The sequence below is a fragment of the Cupressus sempervirens genome, chromosome 5 (assembly GCF_028749045.1).
Source record: "Cupressus sempervirens isolate cs-2001-9-10 chromosome 5, ASM2874904v1, whole genome shotgun sequence".
NCBI lineage: Eukaryota > Viridiplantae > Streptophyta > Pinopsida > Cupressales > Cupressaceae > Cupressus > Cupressus sempervirens.
The window spans coordinates 679,231,985-679,238,752 of record NC_143122.1 but is presented as its reverse complement, the minus strand read 5'-3'; the positions used below and the strand labels follow the sequence as shown (position 1 = coordinate 679,238,752).

The 6,768-nt window shown below is 36.5% G+C and overlaps 1 pseudogene; it reads right to left on the bottom strand.

The window, feature by feature from the left end:
* Positions 1-2,711: 2,711 nt before the first annotated feature.
* On the bottom strand, positions 2,712-4,598 carry LOC149557765 (threonine--tRNA ligase, chloroplastic/mitochondrial 2 pseudogene; annotated as a pseudogene).
* Between the last annotated feature and the right edge of the window lie 2,170 nt (positions 4,599-6,768).

Below are 6,768 nucleotides of genomic sequence, written 5' to 3'. Positions count from 1 at the left end.
TTGAATTTTTTTTAAAAAAATAGTAAAGAGAAATAAGCGTCCAATGGTGAAAACTTGGCAATTCAAGTGCCTTGGATAGGTACCTTGGTGAAAACTTGGTAATTCAGGCACCTTGTGTACTAAGACTAATCCATTATCTATCACTATCCTATCCCTCATCCATTCACCCACTATCCCATAAAACACCTGCTTGTTCCCTTGGTGTTCCAACCAAATATCCAAAATCTAATGGAGCTTGTAAATACCTCCTGTACAGCTTGTAAAATCTTGTACCTCAGCTTGTAAAATCTTGTACCAAAGCTTCTATTATACACTAATACATTTGGCATCGATTTGTGATAGCTAAGTGTCAAAATTGTAACGCAAATGTGTCGCCACTGCGACGGCAATAGACGTCATTGTTTTTTAGTCACAAATTACGACGTCTATTCTTGGATGTCGCAATTTAGACACCTATCCATCGCAAGCTCAACATTCTATTCGATCATTGCTCCCGTCGCAATGGATGTGGTTCCTGTCACAATTTCGACGTCTTCACCATGCATTGCAACGGGGTGGCGTCAGCATCTGCCCTTAGGTTTGCTGAGGTGGTAGCCTTTACAATTCTTCCGTGGGCATCGCACTTGCGACGTCCATGGAAACTTGTGACGGTGTTGTCGACGCTGCTGGCCGTCGCAATGTTTGCAAATGTGTTGCAATTGCGATGCAAAATCATCAATTGCGATGGCATCGCTATGCATGCGATGCTTATTTCGTCACAATGCGTGTGCAGATGTCACAATTGTGACATCCGTGGTTAGAAATATGGCGGGGCCACTGTGGCGGCGATGCCAACTACCGTCTCCGCCACAGCAGCCCTGCCACAAGCATCATCTTCAGCTGCTAGCTCTAGCAATGTGTTCGCAGTCATGTTGAGCAGTTGTATTGCTCCTTCATCAAATGCGGTTGCCCATAGCTCCCCAGTGTGGTCTTGCAATTATAGGCGGACCATGTAGCTATAATTGCATTCCGTAAATTTCTTGTCGCATTTTTTACCATACCATTCTTCATTTGCATTTTCAGAAAACTTTTTCTTGCATTGCTTTCCTGCCACTTGGTTGGGGCAAGCTGGGTAGGATAGCTTGTCTATGTTGACCTCTATAATGGTTGCTTTCACGATGCACTTTATAGCACAAGTAGAACACACAGTTTGATCATGTATGTCATGAATTGTCATTCTCAATACTGCAGGAGGTTGTGGGGCATAGCTAATCGATGGCTCACCATTGTCCTTAACATTGTCATTGAACCATGAATTTAACTCCGCTGTCTTTGGAATTTGGAGATTGATCATCAGTTGTGTATTACCCGTGGTGTTGAGTACTCTTCCATTGAACTCAGTAACATGGCCTCCCTTAACCACTAGAACTGTAGTGTCTTGCAAGTAGTAGCTTTGTTGCAATTCACTGCCCACTTTCTCGGCTACTGAGCCCCAAAGCATCAGATCATGCCTATTCTCAATTCCTATGCCATTCCTATTCCCAATATTACATGCCTATTCTCAATTCCTATGCCCGCAACCAAATGGGCCCTAAGTTCATTGGATTAGTATAAGGTTAAAATTATCTTCATAAACCCTACTCTTTTACACTTCATTTCAGAAATCTTTGTAAGTGTTAAACCCACAAAATTTCAAAAAAAGAAAAAAGAAAAGGGAAATTCAAAAGTTGAATGATCAAATCTTGAATAACCATGTAAGTATCCTTGGAGGTTTTCAACAAATCATCCTACCATGATAGTCTATCCTGGACATTAAAAACACACACATTTGGAACCTTGGAGTTGTCTTTGTGATCACATAGTTCATCTGTTTAGAACATAAAGATTTTGATCAAGAGAGGATAAAGTACCCCTTGGTATTTTATTTTGTGTTGTCTGTCATAAAGCTCACACCAACAAGAAGCCTAGACACATGTCAGAATGGTTATTTAATCAAATTTATTACATTTGTTTCTGAGGCCATAAAAATCTTATCAGCTTTTAATATCTAGCATTTGTATGATGAATATTCACCATGTTGAATGATGAATATTCACAGTAATTATCTGGACAGATTGATCTGTGCCTACAATAAATAAATATTGACACATCTTCCCATAGTGGAGGTTTAAATACAACATGAAATAGCATAGGAAATTGATACCAACAACAGTTGGGAATACGGATGTGTGAACTGAAATATGTTGCCTAAAAAAATATTTTCTAGATGGAAAAAAGCTTCTTGGCTTTCATTACTGATTTCCTCAGCTATCAAAAAAGATAATGAAAACAAGAAAAGGTTATTGTCCTGCAAAAACTGTCATGACAACCATTTCCAACCATCCACTACACAAAACTTCTGGCAGCTACTGCTTGTTCAATTTTTTCTATAACCTCATTGACGGTCATCATTCCTAGTTCTCCACCATGCCTTGAACGAACAGTTAAAGTTTCACTCTCCACCTCCTTTGGCCCCACAATAGCCATTAATGGTATCTTCTGTGTTTCTGAATTTTGAATTAGTTTGCTAAGATGCTCACCATATGATATTTCTGCTCTAATATTTTTTTTCCTCATCATTTCCACCACTTTCTGACAGTACGGTACCTGTTGAATTCCAATATTAATTAGTCAACCTGAAACCCTTTGTAGGAAAAACAAAATATGAACATGCAATCAATCTATAGACCTGGGTGTCTGTTACAGGTAAAAGACGGGCTTATACTGGAGACAGCCACAAGGGAAAATCACCAGTGTAATTCTCTATTAATATGCCAAAGAAGCGTTCAAGAGATCCTAGGATAGCTCTATGAATCATTATTGGCCTGTGTTTCTCTGAGTTTGAATCAACATAGAATAAATCAAATCGCTCAGGAAAATTAAAATCCACCTACATACAGATTTCCACAGTATTATTTTGATTAGAAAAATCAAAGTCAACTCCCCAAGATTATACTAATTAAAATTCATGAGTATAGGCCAAATATGTTTACCTGAATTGTTGAGCATTGCCACTTTCTTCCAAGGGCATCTTCAATCTTAAGATCAATCTTTGGACCATAAAATGCACCTCCTCCTTCATCAACAGAATAATCCCAACCCTTGTCTTGAAGGCCGTATTTCAAAGCAAAAGTCACTTTCTCCCAAATATCATCACTACCCACTGCTTTCTCAGGCTTTGTTGATAAGTTGACTTCATAGCTCTTAAAACCAAATTGAAACAATATTACTTCTATAAGATCTAGAACAGATCTTATTTCTTCCTTGATCTGACTAGGCAAACAGAAGATATGTGCATCATCCTGTGACAAACAATGAAACTCTTAAGCAATATAAAAGAGATAGATTGACTTGTAAATTTCAAACAAATCTTGAAACTGCAGCCCCTAACACCTACTAGATTGAAGATAGATTCATTTTATCAGTTTTAAATTGGTGTTCACGTAGATGTATAATAGAACAAGTCTCATCTCCTTGTAGAAATGATTAAAACTGATACTAAAAGAGAAAATGAACAAAGGCCAAAATAAAGTGGGGTCAAATTCAAAATAATGATTTAGTGTCTAATATTTTCTATTCTCGCCTGTGAAAAATGCTCTGAATGCCTCTTAAGATATTTCTAAATGATTAGCTTAAAATCTATAGTAAACATGGTTTCTCTTGCTTGTTAAAGATTAATTTAGGGAGCAGTACCAACTCTTTTTCAACGTCTTTGAATGTTAAATACTTCATGCCTTGAAAATGGGGCAGAATAAGTTATCAAGCATGTGTTCCTCAATATAGTATTATAGACAATTATTTTTAAAACGGTCATAAAAACTATAGATTTTTGCATATAAAGTATAACTGCCATGACAGATCTGTGTGACATAGGATTTTTTATTCTATTACTAATACTGTTCTTTGGCTTTTTATTAAATATGGATTATTTGATTAAAATTAAATCTATTGCATGAAAAATGAATTCATATACGAAGCTTTGCAGAAGAGACAATTCATCATGCCCATCAAACATAATAATTGTCGAATGAGTTGCCAGACATCACAAAAGCATTCAATTTACTAACAGTGAAATATTTGTTATTTTCTAAAACATGTGATTTGAATCTCAAACTCAATAGGAGATTCTTTATCAATTTTGTATAATCAGTGACAATGATATGTTGTTTCTGAAATAGTCAATTCTTCAAGAGCTTTACTTAATATCCATTTGCCAATTTAAGTATTATATACTTCTTGTGACCACGACACCTTTGCCCCATATTGATACATTATTTGAAATAGATTAATCATGGGGTGGGTATGACATGAAATCCTTACATACAATCTTGTATTGATTTCTCATCTATCATGAAGTTTCTTGTATGTCAATGCCTTTTTACATATTTATGAATCTCTAGAAGTGCATCAAGAACAACAAAATTCTACCAATGGAACAATCTTCCCAACATATAACCATGACATCAAGTACCCCATAGAAGAAAGAGTTGTCATCCAAAAGACAGCCTTAATGCAATGTTCCATGGGAATGCATATTGCATTACCTGGGGAGTGGAAGATGTTCCTGATGTTCCAGACATCCTCAAGACTCAGAGACTCAGAAAGGATGCCATCTTTCTTAGAACTAGACAGCCTGCATCATTTTCTACATAATGTTCTAAAAAAAGCTAATTTGTTAAAGAAAAACTTTTAAAAGTTAAAGCCTCTAGAAGGTAGGAGTGGGAAGATGGTCATTGCAAATTCAGTACATTGTATTTACTTTTCAAAATTTCAGCTTCTCCTAGTTTCTTGAAGTTACTTTAGTAGCCATAACCTTTTGGAAAAAAATTGCCGTCCTCAAAACTATTTCCCTACATCCCTCAGTCTTAGAAGCTCAGAGAAACACTACCTAAGAGTTAAAAGAAGACATCAGGGAAACTGAAACTATCACCTACCATATTTGCTAAATCACATTGTTAAAAGAACAATTATGAGCATCATAAGCCTTTCACTAAGATGCATCTCCAAGGTTGGCAATATTAAAATTTGTATTAGTCCTTAGCTGTAAGATTTACTAATGGCTCCACCCTATGTCATTACACAACGGACCTATGAAATTTGTCCTTAATGCCCTGGAGCTTGATAAAATTCATAATACTAGAGCACTAACAGGTGTTTCATGCCAAAAGGGAAAAACCTGCACCTCAACCCCTAACTAGAACTGATCATTATCCATGCAAACCTTTAAAATCTAATACATCAAAATCATGGATAGAACTCTTTGGACAGATCCATAAAAATATTTAACATGAGTATGTTTGTGCAGGTTCTAAAGCTGAGTATCCCACAAATTTGATAATTTTATTAAATGAGCCACTATTACTTTCCAATCAATACACCGCAGAAACCTGCAATGAAATGCAAGTTATCTAAAGCAGAAAAAAATTCTTGTGGAAGAGCTACCTTAACAATTCAGACAAAATGGGTATTAGCAAAATTCTGATCCAACCGGAATCCAATGCATTAATTACATAGTTACAAGCAAACCATCCAAACAGCCAGATATGTGGTTTTTAATATCCAATCTCAATTGTCAAATTTTTTTTGAGGCAGGTTATTAAGAGATTTAGTTTTCATCAAATCAGAACCAAGCACATGGATGAACTACTCGTTAACGCCAACCATGCACATTGTTATTTATAAATTAAATGTATTTTTTAGTATTTGGGGTTGATAGGCATGTAGCATTTTACATCCTCCCAAAATCAATAGCGTATTGGTTGCCCATATTTATGCTAACATGTCACAGAAACCAACCAATATCAATGTAGAAATAGCCAAAGAAAACCAGGCCCTTATTGGCACAATTTGTGTGGCAAGTGAAGGAATCAAGGATTAAGCTACACAAAATATGGCAGAATAAAAATACAATGTCCATGTAAGATTTGGGGTTTTGATGAAATAGTTCTTATTGCCAGGAGATGGGACCAAACTGACGTGGAAGTAGCCATTGATGATGTTGAAAACAATTGTTGTTTAATTTGAGCAGCTGCCAAAGAATGTGGGCATACCAGCCAAAAATAAATTACACCCCGACTTATAGATCTTAGACCACAAGAATGGATCCATTCACTACTGTGATTGGTGGGGAGGAGTAGAATATTGCTGTATGTGTCGAGATGGCTTCCATTGGTAAAACCTTATTCCGCCTTAGGCATATAGTACACACATTTGTTAGAAGAGTCTCATCCCTTTCGGCGGGGTGGTCTTCTTGGGAAGTTTAGTTGGGTAGACTTTAGAAAATTGCATCCTAAATTGGGCTTGCAGATTGATTAAGGTATGGATAGAGACAATGCTATGAGCCTAGGGCTTGCCATAACACAATTTTTGTAATGATTTGAAGCTTGATTAAAAGGCCAGACCATCCAATTAACATGTCAAACTACGAGGAAGTGGAGGTTCAAGCTGGAAGGAATCACCAAATGTTTTGAATGGCCTGCAGGGGAAGTATAAGTGTGCCGCTTATAAACTTGAGGACTTGTTTGATCGCCTATATGTCATAATGCTCCAATTGACAACCACTCAACAAAACACTACAACACGGGAACAATATTTTTTTTTTCATTCTTTGACAATCATTAATAACATTTCTGACATTCCTCTTCTAGGGTTGATGAAGTTAATGACATAGGAATTATCTCATCATGCAATCACTAAATTAATGCATTCGGAAGAATAGCTCTGAAAATTTTCTTAAGTCATCCAATGACA